Genomic DNA, 15,617 nt, shown 5'->3' with positions numbered 1-15,617 from the left:
CACCATACAGTCAGAGGAGTGGGGTAATAAGGAGATGTAGAGATAACACTCACCATACACTCAGAGGAGTGGGGTAATAAGGAGATGTAGAGATAACACTCGCCATACAGTCAGAAAAGTGGGGTAATAAGGAGATGTAGAGATAACACTCACCATACACACAGAGCAGTGGGGTAATAAGGAGATGTAGAGATAACACTCACCATACACACAGAGGAGTGGGTAATAAGGAGATGTAGAGATAACACTCACCATACAATCAGAGGAGTGGGGTAATAAGGAGATGTAGAGATAACACTCACCATACACTCAGAGGAGTGGGGTAATAATGAGATGTAGAGATAACACTCACCATACACTTAGAGGAGTGGGGTAATAAGGAGATGTAGATATAACACTCATCATACAGTCAGAGGAGTGGTGTAATAACGAGATGTAGAGATAACACTCACCATACACTTAGAGGAGTGGGGTAATAAGGAGATGTAGAGATAACACTCACCATACAATTAGAGGAGTGGGGTAATAAGGAGATGTAGAGATAACACTCACCATACAGTCAGAGGAGTGGGGTAATAAGGAGATGTAGAGATAACACTCACCATACACTCAGAGGAGTGGGGTAATAAGGAGATGTAGAGAAAACACTCGCCATACAGACATAAAAGTGGGGTAATAAGGAGATGTAGAGATAACACTCACCATACACACAGAGCAGTGGGGTAATAAGGAGATGTAGAGATAACACTCACCATACACACAGAGGAGTGGGGTAATAAGGAGATGTAGAGATAACACTCACCATACAATCAGAGGAGTGGGGTAATAAGGAGATGTAGAGATAACACTCACCATACACTCAGAGGAGTGGGGTAATAATGAGATGTAGAGATAACACTCACCATACAGTCAGAGGAGTGGGGTAATAATGAGATGTAGAGATAACACTCACCATACACACAGAGTAGTGGAGTATTAAGGAGATGTAGAGATAACACTCACCATACACTTAGAGGAGTGGGGTAATAAGGACATGTAGATATAACACTCATCATACAGTCAGAGGAGTGGTGTAATAACGAGATGTAGAGATAACACTCACCATACACTTAGAGGAGTGGGGTAATAAGGAGATGTAGAGATAACACTCACCATACAATTAGAGGAGTGGGGTAATAAGGAGATGTAGAGATAACACTCACCATACAGTCAGAGGAGTGGGGTAATAAGGAGATGTATAGATAACACTCACCATACAGTCAGAGGAGTGGGGTAATAAGGAGACGTAGAGATAACACTCACCATACACACAGAGCAGTGGGCTAATAAGGAGATGTAGAGATAACACTCACCATACACACAGAGGAGTGGGGTAATAAGGAGATGTAGAGATAACACTCACCATACAATCAGAAGAGTGGGGTAATAAAAAGATGTAGAGATAACACTCACCATACAATCAGAGGAGTGGGGTAATAAGGAGATTTAGAGATAACACTCACCATACACTCAGAGGAGTGGGGTAATAAGGAGATGTAGAGATAACACTCACCATACACACAGAGCAGTGGATAATTAAGGTGATGTAGAGATAACACTCACCATGCAATCAGAGGAGTGGGGTAATAAGGAGATGTAGAGATAAAACTCACAATACAATCAGAGGAGTGGGGTAATAAGGAGACGTAGAGATAACACACACCATACACACAGAGCAGTGGGGTAATAAGGAGATGTAGAGATAACACTCACCATACACACAGAGCAGTGGGGTAATAAGGAGATATAGAGATAACACTCACCATACAGTCAGAGGAGTGGGGTAATAAGGAGACGTAGAGATAACACTCACCATACACACAGAGGAGTGGGGTAATAAGAAGATGTAGAGATAACACTCACCATACAATAAGAGGAGTGGGGTAATAAGGAGATGTAGAGATGACACTCACCATACACTCAGAGCAGTGGGGTAATAAGGAGATGTAGAGATAACACTCACCATACATACAGAGTAGTGGGGTAATAAGGAGATATAGAGGTAACAGTCACCATACAGTCAGAGGAGTAGTGTAATAATGAGATGTAGAGATAACACTCACCATACAGTCAGAGGAGTGCGGTAATAAGGAGATGTAGAGATAACACTCACCATACACTCAGAGGAGTGGGGTAATAAGGAGATGTAGAGATAACACTCGCCATACAGTCAGAAAAGTGGGGTAATAAGGAGATGTAGAGATAACACTCACCATACACACAGAGGAGTGGGGTAATAAGGAGATGTAAAGATAACACTCACCATACACACAGAGCAGTGGGGTAATAAGGAGATGTAGAGATAACACTCACCATACAATCAGAGGAGTGGTGTAATAAGGAGATGTAGAGATAACACTCACCATACAGTCAGAGGAGTGCGGTAATAAGGAGATGTAGAGATAACACTCACCATACACTCAGAGGAGTGGGGTAATAAGGAGATGTAGAGATAACACTCGCCATACAGTCAGAAAAGTGGGGTAATAAGGAGATGTAGAGATAACACTCACCATACACACAGAGGAGTGGGGTAATAAGGAGATGTAAAGATAACACTCACCATACACACAGAGCAGTGGGGTAATAAGGAGATGTAGAGATAACACTCACCATACACACAGAGCAGTGGGGTAATAAGGTAATGTAGTGATAACATTCACCATACAATCAGAGGAGTGGGGTAATAAGGAATGTAGAGATAACACTCACCATACAATCAGAGGAGTGGTGTAATAAGGAGATGTAGAGATAACACTCACCATACAGTCAGAGGAGTGGGGTAATAAGGAGGCATAGAGATAACACTCACCATACACACAGAGCAGTGGGGTAATAAGGAGATGTAGAGATAACACTCACCATACACACAGAGGAGTGGGGTAATAAGGAGATGTAGAGATAACACTCACCATACAGTCAGAGGAGTGGGATAATAAGGAGACATAGAGATAACACTCACCATTGACACAGAGCAGTGGAGTAATATGGAGATGAAGAGATAACACTCACCATACACACAGAGGAGTGGGGTAATAAGAAGATGTAGATATAACACTCACCATACAATCAGAGGAGTGGGGTAATAAGGAGATGTAGAGATAACACTCACCATACACTCAGAGGAGTGGGGTAATAGTGAGATGTAGAGATAACACTCACCATACAGTCAGAGGAGTGGGGTAATAATGAGATGTAGAGATAACACTCACCATACACACAGAGTAGTGGAGTATTAAGGAGATGTAGAGATAACACTCACCATACACTTAGAGGAGTGGGGTAATAAGGAGATGTAGATATAACACTCATCATACAGTCAGAGGAGTGGTGTAATAACTAGATGTAGAGATAACACTCACCATACACTTAGAGGAGTGGGGTAATAAGGAGATGTAGAGATAACACTCACCATACAATTAGAGGAGTGGGGTAATAAGGAGATGTAGAGATAACACTCACCATACAGTCAGAGGAGTGGGGTAATAAGGAGATGTAGAGATAACACTCACCATACACTCAGAGGAGTGGGGTAATAAGGAGATGTAGAGATAACACTCGCCATACAGTCAGAAAAGTGGGGTAATAAGGAGATGTAGAGATAACACTCACCATACACACAGAGCAGTGGGGTAATAAGGAGATGTAGAGATAACACTCACCATACACACAGAGGAGTGGGGTAATAAGGAGATGTAGAGATAACACTCACCATACAATCAGAGGAGTGGGGTAATAAGGAGATGTAGAGATAACACTCACCATACACTCAGAGTAGTGGAGTATTAAGGAGATGTAGAGATAACACTCACCATACACTTAGAGGAGTGGGGTAATAAGGAGATGTAGATATAACACTCATCATACAGTCAGAGGAGTGGTGTAATAACGAGATGTAGAGATAACACTCACCATACACTTAGAGGAGTGGGGTAATAAGGAGATGTAGAGATAACACTCACCATACAATTAGAGGAGTGGGGTAATAAGGAGATGTAGAGATAACACTCACCATACAGTCAGAGGAGTGGGGTAATAAGGAGATGTAGAGATAACACTCACCATACACTCAGAGGAGTGGGGTAATAAGGAGATGTAGAGATAACACTCGCCATACAGTCAGAAAAGTGGGGTAATAAGGAGATGTAGAGATAACACTCACCATACACACAGAGCAGTGGGGTAATAAGGAGATGTAGAGATAACACTCACCATACACACAGAGGAGTGGGGTAATAAGGAGATGTAGAGATAACACTCACCATACAATCAGAAGAGTGGGGTAATAAAAAGATGTAGAGATAACACTCACCATACAATCAGAGGAGTGGGGTAATAAGGAGATTTAGAGATAACACTCACCATACACTCAGAGGAGAGGGGTAATAAGGAGATGTAGAGATAACACTCACCATACACACAGAGCAGTGGGGTAATAAGGAGATGTAGAGATAACACTCACCATACATACAGAGTAGTGGGGTAATAAGGAGATATAGAGGTAACAGTCACCATACAGTCAGAGGAGTGGTGTAATAATGAGATGTAGAGATAACACTCACCATACAATTAGAGGAGTGGGGTAAAAAGGAGATGTAGAGATAACACTCACCATACAGTCAGAGGAGTGGGGTAATAAGGAGATGTAGAGATAACACTCACCATACACACAGAGCAGTGGGGTAATAAGGAGATGTAGAGATAACACTCACCATACACACAGAGCAGTGGGGTAATAAGGTAATGTAGTGATAACATTCACCATACAATCAGAGGAGTGGGGTAATAAGGAATGTAGAGATAACACTCACCATACAATCAGAGGAGTGGTGTAATAAGGAGATGTAGAGATAACACTCACCATACAGTCAGAGGAGTGGGGTAATAAGGAGGCATAGAGATAACACTCACCATACACACAGAGCAGTGGGGTAATAAGGAGATGTAGAGATAACACTCACCATACACACAGAGGAGTGGGGTAATAAGGAGATGTAGAGATAACACTCACCATACAGTCAGAGGAGTGGGATAATAAGGAGACATAGAGATAACACTCACCATTGACACAGAGCAGTGGAGTAATATGGAGATGAAGAGATAACACTCACCATACACACAGAGGAGTGGGGTAATAAGAAGATGTAGATATAACACTCACCATACAATCAGAGGAGTGGGGTAATAAGGAGATGTAGAGATAACACTCACCATACACTCAGAGGAGTGGGGTAATAGTGAGATGTAGAGATAACACTCACCATACAGTCAGAGGAGTGGGGTAATAATGAGATGTAGAGATAACACTCACCATACACACAGAGTAGTGGAGTATTAAGGAGATGTAGAGATAACACTCACCATACACTTAGAGGAGTGGGGTAATAAGGAGATGTAGATATAACACTCATCATACAGTCAGAGGAGTGGTGTAATAACGAGATGTAGAGATAACACTCACCATACACTTAGAGGAGTGGGGTAATAAGGAGATGTAGAGATAACACTCACCATACAATTAGAGGAGTGGGGTAATAAGGAGATGTAGAGATAACACTCACCATACAGTCAGAGGAGTGGGGTAATAAGGAGATGTAGAGATAACACTCACCATACACTCAGAGGAGTGGGGTAATAAGGAGATGTAGAGATAACACTCGCCATACAGTCAGAAAAGTGGGGTAATAAGGAGATGTAGAGATAACACTCACCATACACACAGAGCAGTGGGGTAATAAGGAGATGTAGAGATAACACTCACCATACACACAGAGGAGTGGGGTAATAAGGAGATGTAGAGATAACACTCACCATACAATCAGAGGAGTGGGGTAATAAGGAGATGTAGAGATAACACTCACCATACACTCAGAGTAGTGGAGTATTAAGGAGATGTAGAGATAACACTCACCATACACTTAGAGGAGTGGGGTAATAAGGAGATGTAGATATAACACTCATCATACAGTCAGAGGAGTGGTGTAATAACGAGATGTAGAGATAACACTCACCATACACTTAGAGGAGTGGGGTAATAAGGAGATGTAGAGATAACACTCACCATACAATTAGAGGAGTGGGGTAATAAGGAGATGTAGAGATAACACTCACCATACAGTCAGAGGAGTGGGGTAATAAGGAGATGTAGAGATAACACTCACCATACACTCAGAGGAGTGGGGTAATAAGGAGATGTAGAGATAACACTCGCCATACAGTCAGAAAAGTGGGGTAATAAGGAGATGTAGAGATAACACTCACCATACACACAGAGCAGTGGGGTAATAAGGAGATGTAGAGATAACACTCACCATACACACAGAGGAGTGGGGTAATAAGGAGATGTAGAGATAACACTCACCATACAGTCAGAGGAGTGGGGTAATAAGGAGATGTAGAGATAACACTCACCATACACACAGAGCAGTGGGGTAATAAGGAGATGTAGAGATAACACTCACCATACACACAGAGCAGTGGGGTAATAAGGTAATGTAGTGATAACATTCACCATACAATCAGAGGAGTGGGGTAATAAGGAATGTAGAGATAACACTCACCATACAATCAGAGGAGTGGTGTAATAAGGAGATGTAGAGATAACACTCACCATACAGTCAGAGGAGTGGGGTAATAAGGAGGCATAGAGATAACACTCACCATACACACAGAGCAGTGGGGTAATAAGGAGATGTAGAGATAACACTCACCATACACACAGAGGAGTGGGGTAATAAGGAGATGTAGAGATAACACTCACCATACAGTCAGAGGAGTGGGATAATAAGGAGACATAGAGATAACACTCACCATTGACACAGAGCAGTGGAGTAATAAGGAGATGAAGAGATAACACTCACCATACACACAGAGGAGTCGGGTAATAAGAAGATGTAGATATAACACTCACCATACAATCAGAGGAGTGGGGTAATAAGGAGATGTAGAGATAATACTCACCATACACTCAGAGGAGTGGGGTAATAATGAGATGTAGAGATAACACTCACCATACAGTCAGAGGAGTGGGGTAATAATGAGATGTAGAGATAACACTCACCATACACACAGAGTAGTGGAGTATTAAGGAGATGTAGAGATAACACTCACCATACACTTAGAGGAGTGGGGTAATAAGGAGATGTAGATATAACACTCATCATACAGTCAGAGGAGTGGTGTAATAACGAGATGTAGAGATAACACTCACCATACACTTAGAGGAGTGGGGTAATAAGGAGATGTAGAGATAACACTCACCATACAATTAGAGGAGTGGGGTAATAAGGAGATGTAGAGATAACACTCACCATACAGTCAGAGGAGTGGGGTAATAAGGAGATGTAGAGATAACACTCACCATACACTCAGAGGAGTGGGGTAATAAGGAGATGTAGAGATAACACTCGCCATACAGTCAGAAAAGTGGGGTAATAAGGAGATGTAGAGATAACACTCACCATACACACAGAGCAGTGGGGTAATAAGGAGATGTAGAGATAACACTCACCATACACACAGAGGAGTGGGGTAATAAGGAGATGTAGAGATAACACTCACCATACAATCAGAGGAGTGGGGTAATAAGGAGATGTAGAGATAACACTCACCATACACTCAGAGGAGTGGGGTAATAAGGAGATGTAGAGATAACACTCACCATACAGTCAGAGGAGTGGGGTAATAATGAGATGTAGAGATAACACTCACCATACACACAGAGTAGTGGAGTATTAAGGAGATGTAGAGATAACACTCACCATACACTTAGAGGAGTGGGGTAATAAGGAGATGTAGATATAACACTCATCATACAGTCAGAGGAGTGGTGTAATAACGAGATGTAGAGATAACACTCACCATACACTTAGAGGAGTGGGGTAATAAGGAGATGTAGAGATAACACTCACCATACAATTAGAGGAGTGGGGTAATAAGGAGATGTAGAGATAACACTCACCATACAGTCAGAGGAGTGGGGTAATAAGGAGATGTAGAGATAACACTCACCATACACTCAGAGGAGTGGGGTAATAAGGAGATGTAGAGATAACACTCGCCATACAGTCAGAAAAGTGGGGTAATAAGGATATGTAGAGATAACACTCACCATACACACAGAGCAGTGGGGTAATAAGGAGATGTAGAGATAACACTCACCATACACACAGAGGAGTGGGTAATAAGGAGATGTAGAGATAACACTCACCATACAATCAGAGGAGTGGGGTAATAAGGAGATGTAGAGATAACACTCACCATACACTCAGAGGAGTGGGGTAATAATGAGATGTAGAGATAACACTCACCATACACTTAGAGGAGTGGGGTAATAAGGAGATGTAGATATAACACTCATCATACAGTCAGAGGAGTGGTGTAATAACGAGATGTAGAGATAACACTCACCATACACTTAGAGGAGTGGGGTAATAAGGAGATGTAGAGATAACACTCACCATACAATTAGAGGAGTGGGGTAATAAGGAGATGTAGAGATAACACTCACCATACAGTCAGAGGAGTGGGGTAATAAGGAGATGTAGAGATAACACTCACCATACACTCAGAGGAGTGGGGTAATAAGGAGATGTAGAGATAACACTCGCCATACAGACAGAAAAGTGGGGTAATAAGGAGATGTAGAGATAACACTCACCATACACACAGAGCAGTGGGGTAATAAGGAGATGTAGAGATAACACTCACCATACACACAGAGGAGTGGGGTAATAAGGAGATGTAGAGATAACACTCACCATACAATCAGAGGAGTGGGGTAATAAGGAGATGTAGAGATAACACTCACCATACACTCAGAGGAGTGGGGTAATAATGAGATGTAGAGATAACACTCACCATACAGTCAGAGGAGTGGGGTAATAATGAGATGTAGAGATAACACTCACCATACACACAGAGTAGTGGAGTATTAAGGAGATGTAGAGATAACACTCACCATACACTTAGAGGAGTGGGGTAATAAGGAGATGTAGATATAACACTCATCATACAGTCAGAGGAGTGGTGTAATAACGAGATGTAGAGATAACACTCACCATACACTTAGAGGAGTGGGGTAATAAGGAGATGTAGAGATAACACTCACCATACAATTAGAGGAGTGGGGTAATTAGGAGATGTAGAGATAACACTCACCATACAGTCAGAGGAGTGGGGTAATAAGGAGATGTATAGATAACACTCACCATACAGTCAGAGGAGTGGGGTAATAAGGAGACATAGAGATAACACTCACCATACACACAGAGCAGTGGGCTAATAAGGAGATGTAGAGATAACACTCACCATACACACAGAGGAGTGGGGTAATAAGGAGATGTAGAGATAACACTCACCATACAATCAGAAGAGTGGGGTAATAAAAAGATGTAGAGATAACACTCACCATACAATCAGAGGAGTGGGGTAATAAGGAGATTTAAAGATAACACTCACCATACACTCAGAGGAGTGGGGTAATAAGGAGATGTAGAGATAACACTCACCATACACACAGAGCAGTGGATAATTAAGGTGATGTAGAGATAACACTCACCATGCAATCAGAGGAGTGGGGTAATAAGGAGATGTAGAGATAAAACTCACAATACAATCAGAGGAGTGGGGTAATAAGGAGACGTAGAGATAACACACACCATACACACAGAGCAGTGGGGTAATAAGGAGATGTAGAGATAACACTCACCATACACACAGAGCAGTGGGGTAATAAGGAGATATAGAGATAACACTCACCATACAGTCAGAGGAGTGGGGTAATAAGGAGACGTAGAGATAACACTCACCATACACACAGAGGAGTGGGGTAATAAGAAGATGTAGAGATAACACTCACCATACAATAAGAGGAGTGGGGTAATAAGGAGATGTAGAGATGACACTCACCATACACTCAGAGCAGTGGGGTAATAAGGAGATGTAGAGATAACACTCACCATACATACAGAGTAGTGGGGTAATAAGGAGATATAGAGGTAACAGTCACCATACAGTCAGAGGAGTGGTGTAATAATGAGATGTAGAGATAACACTCACCATACAATTAGAGGAGTGGGGTAAAAAGGAGATGTAGAGATAACACTCACCATACAGTCAGAGGAGTGGGGTAATAAAGAGATGTAGAGATAACACTCACCATACACTCAGAGGAGTGGGGTAATAAGGAGATGTAGAGATAACACTCGCCATACAGTCAGAAAAGTGGGGTAATAAGGAGATGTAGAGATAACACTCACCATACACACAGAGGAGTGGGGTAATAAGGAGATGTAAAGATAACACTCACCATACACACAGAGCAGTGGGGTAATAAGGAGATGTAGAGATAACACTCACCATACACACAGAGCAGTGGGGTAATAAGGTAATGTAGTGATAACATTCACCATACAATCAGAGGAGTGGGGTAATAAGGAATGTAGAGATAACACTCACCATACAATCAGAGGAGTGGTGTAATAAGGAGATGTAGAGATAACACTCACCATACAGTCAGAGGAGTGGGGTAATAAGGAGGCATAGAGATAACACTCACCATACACACAGAGCAGTGGGGTAATAAGGAGATGTAGAGATAACACTCACCATACAGTCAGAGGAGTGGGATAATAAGGAGACATAGAGATAACACTCACCATTGACACAGAGCAGTGGAGTAATATGGAGATGAAGAGATAACACTCACCATACACACAGAGGAGTGGGGTAATAAGAAGATGTAGATATAACACTCACCATACAATCAGAGGAGTGGGGTAATAAGGAGATGTAGAGATAACACTCACCATACACTCAGAGGAGTGGGGTAATAGTGAGATGTAGAGATAACACTCACCATACAGTCAGAGGAGTGGGGTAATAATGAGATGTAGAGATAATACTCACCATACACACAGAGTAGTGGAGTATTAAGGAGATGTAGAGATAACACTCACCATACACTTAGAGGAGTGGGGTAATAAGGAGATGTAGATATAACACTCATCATACAGTCAGAGGAGTGGTGTAATAACGAGATGTAGAGTTAACACTCACCATACACTTAGAGGAGTGGGGTAATAAGGAGATGTAGAGATAACACTCACCATACAATTAGAGGAGTGGGGTAATAAGGAGATGTAGAGATAACACTCACCATACACACAGAGCAGTGGGGTAATAAGGAGATATAGAGATAACACTCACCATACAGTCAGAGGAGTGGGGTAATAAGGAGACGTAGAGATAACACTCACCATACACACAGAGGAGTGGGGTAATAAGAAGATGTAGAGATAACACTCACCATACAATAAGAGGAGTGGGGTAATAAGGAGATGTAGAGATGACACTCACCATACACTCAGAGCAGTGGGGTAATAAGGAGATGTAGAGATAACACTCACCATACATACAGAGTAGTGGGGTAATAAGGAGATATAGAGGTAACAGTCACCATACAGTCAGAGGAGTGGTGTAATAATGAGATGTAGAGATAACACTCACCATACAATTAGAGGAGTGGGGTAAAAAGGAGATGTAGAGATAACACTCACCATACAGTCAGAGGAGTGGGGTAATAAGGAGATGTAGAGATAACACTCACCATACACACAGAGGAGTGGGGTAATAAGAAGATGTAGAGATAACACTCACCATACAATAAGAGGAGTGGGGTAATAAGGAGATGTAGAGATGACACTCACCATACACTCAGAGCAGTGGGGTAATAAGGAGATGTAGAGATAACACTCACCATACATACAGAGTAGTGGGGTAATAAGGAGATATAGAGGTAACAGTCACCATACAGTCAGAGGAGTGGTGTAATAATGAGATGTAGAGATAACACTCACCATACACACAGAGCAGTGGGGTAATAAGGAGATATAGAGATAACACTCACCATACAGTCATAGCAGTGGGGTAATAAGGAGACGTAGAGATAACACTCACCATACACACAGAGGAGTGGGGTAATAAGAAGATGTAGAGATAACACTCACCATACAATAAGAGGAGTGGGGTAATAAGGAGATGTAGAGATGACACTCACCATACACTCAGAGCAGTGGGGTAATAAGGAGATGTAGAGATAACACTCACCATACATACAGAGTAGTGGGGTAATAAGGAGATATAGAGATAACAGTCACCATACAGTCAGAGGAGTGGTGTAATAATGAGATGTAGAGATAACACTCACCATACAATTAGAGGAGTGGGGTAAAAAGGAGATGTAGAGATAACACTCACCATACAGTCAGAGGAGTGGGGTAATAAGGAGATGTAGAGATAACACTCACCATACACACAGAGGAGTGGGGTAATAAGAAGATGTAGAGATAACACTCACCATACAATAAGAGGAGTGGGGTAATAAGGAGATGTAGAGATGACACTCACCATACACTCAGAGCAGTGGGGTAATAAGGAGATGTAGAGATAACACTCACCATACATACAGAGTAGTGGGGTAATAAGGAGATATAGAGGTAACAGTCACCATACAGTCAGAGGAGTGGTGTAATAATGAGATGTAGAGATAACACTCACCATACAATTAGAGGAGTGGGGTAAAAAGGAGATGTAGAGATAACACTCACCATACAGTCAGAGGAGTGGGGTAATAAGGAGGCATAGAGATAACACTCACCATACACACAGAGCAGTGGGGTAATAAGGAGATGTAGAGATAACACTCACCATACAGTCAGAGGAGTGGGATAATAAGGAGACATAGAGATAACACTCACCATTGACACAGAGCAGTGGAGTAATATGGAGATGAAGAGATAACACTCACCATACACACAGAGGAGTGGGGTAATAAGAAGATGTAGATATAACACTCACCATACAATCAGAGGAGTGGGGTAATAAGGAGATGTAGAGATAACACTCACCATACACTCAGAGGAGTGGGGTAATAGTGAGATGTAGAGATAACACTCACCATACAGTCAGAGGAGTGGGGTAATAATGAGATGTAGAGATAATACTCACCATACACACAGAGTAGTGGAGTATTAAGGAGATGTAGAGATAACACTCACCATACACTTAGAGGAGTGGGGTAATAAGGAGATGTAGATATAACACTCATCATACAGTCAGAGGAGTGGTGTAATAACGAGATGTAGAGTTAACACTCACCATACACTTAGAGGAGTGGGGTAATAAGGAGATGTAGAGATAACACTCACCATACAATTAGAGGAGTGGGGTAATAAGGAGATGTAGAGATAACACTCACCATACACACAGAGCAGTGGGGTAATAAGGAGATATAGAGATAACACTCACCATACAGTCAGAGGAGTGGGGTAATAAGGAGACGTAGAGATAACACTCACCATACACACAGAGGAGTGGGGTAATAAGAAGATGTAGAGATAACACTCACCATACAATAAGAGGAGTGGGGTAATAAGGAGATGTAGAGATGACACTCACCATACACTCAGAGCAGTGGGGTAATAAGGAGATGTAGAGATAACACTCACCATACATACAGAGTAGTGGGGTAATAAGGAGATATAGAGGTAACAGTCACCATACAGTCAGAGGAGTGGTGTAATAATGAGATGTAGAGATAACACTCACCATACAATTAGAGGAGTGGGGTAAAAAGGAGATGTAGAGATAACACTCACCATACAGTCAGAGGAGTGGGGTAATAAGGAGATGTAGAGATAACACTCACCATACACACAGAGGAGTGGGGTAATAAGAAGATGTAGAGATAACACTCACCATACAATAAGAGGAGTGGGGTAATAAGGAGATGTAGAGATGACACTCACCATACACTCAGAGCAGTGGGGTAATAAGGAGATGTAGAGATAACACTCACCATACATACAGAGTAGTGGGGTAATAAGGAGATAAAGAGGTAACAGTCACCATACAGTCAGAGGAGTGGTGTAATAATGAGATGTAGAGATAACACTCACCATACACACAGAGCAGTGGGGTAATAAGGAGATATAGAGATAACACTCACCATACAGTCATAGCAGTGGGGTAATAAGGAGACGTAGAGATAACACTCACCATACACACAGAGGAGTGGGGTAATAAGAAGATGTAGAGATAACACTCACCATACAATAAGAGGAGTGGGGTAATAAGGAGATGTAGAGATGACACTCACCATACACTCAGAGCAGTGGGGTAATAAGGAGATGTAGAGATAACACTCACCATACATACAGAGTAGTGGGGTAATAAGGAGATATAGAGATAACAGTCACCATACAGTCAGAGGAGTGGTGTAATAATGAGATGTAGAGATAACACTCACCATACAATTAGAGGAGTGGGGTAAAAAGGAGATGTAGAGATAACACTCACCATACAGTCAGAGGAGTGGGGTAATAAGGAGATGTAGAGATAACACTCACAATACACACAGAGGAGTGGGGTAATAAGAAGATGTAGAGATAACACTCACCATACAATAAGAGGAGTGGGGTAATAAGGAGATGTAGAGATGACACTCACCATACACTCAGAGCAGTGGGGTAATAAGGAGATGTAGAGATAACACTCACCATACATACAGAGTAGTGGGGTAATAAGGAGATATAGAGGTAACAGTCACCATACAGTCAGAGGAGTGGTGTAATAATGAGATGTAGAGATAACACTCACCATACAATTAGAGGAGTGGGGTAAAAAGGAGATGTAGAGATAACACTCACCATACAGTCAGAGGAGTGGGGTAATAAGGAGGCATAGAGATAACACTCACCATACACACAGAGCAGTGGGGTAATAAGGAGATGTAGAGATAACACTCACCATACAGTCAGAGGAGTGGGATAATAAGGAGACATAGAGATAACACTCACCATTGACACAGAGCAGTGGAGTAATATGGAGATGAAGAGATAACACTCACCATACACACAGAGGAGTGGGGTAATAAGAAGATGTAGATATAACACTCACCATACAATCAGAGGAGTGGGGTAATAAGGAGATGTAGAGATAACACTCACCATACACTCAGAGGAGTGGGGTAATAGTGAGATGTAGAGATAACACTCACCATACAGTCAGAGGAGTGGGGTAATAATGAGATGTAGAGATAATACTCACCATACACACAGAGTAGTGGAGTATTAAGGAGATGTAGAGATAACACTCACCATACACTTAGAGGAGTGGGGTAATAAGGAGATGTAGATATAACACTCATCATACAGTCAGAGGAGTGGTGTAATAATGAGATGTAGAGTTAACACTCACCATACACTTAGAGGAGTGGGGTAATAAGGAGATGTAGAGATAACACTCACCATACAATTAGAGGAGTGGGGTAATAAGGAGATGTAGAGATAACACTCACCATACACACAGAGCAGTGGGGTAATAAGGAGATATAGAGATAACACTCACCATACAGTCAGAGGAGTGGGGTAATAAGGAGACGTAGAGATAACACTCACCATACACACAGAGGAGTGGGGTAATAAGAAGATGTAGAGATAACACTCACCATACAATAAGAGGAGTGGGGTAATAAGGAGATGTAGAGATGACACTCACCATACACTCAGAGCAGTGGG

This window comes from Taudactylus pleione, unplaced genomic scaffold (genome assembly GCF_031769625.1).
Source record: "Taudactylus pleione unplaced genomic scaffold, aTauple2 ptg001106l, whole genome shotgun sequence".
Taxonomy (NCBI): domain Eukaryota; kingdom Metazoa; phylum Chordata; class Amphibia; order Anura; family Myobatrachidae; genus Taudactylus; species Taudactylus pleione.
The sequence above is the reverse complement of the archived record's forward strand: the minus strand, read 5'-3'. Positions refer to the sequence as shown.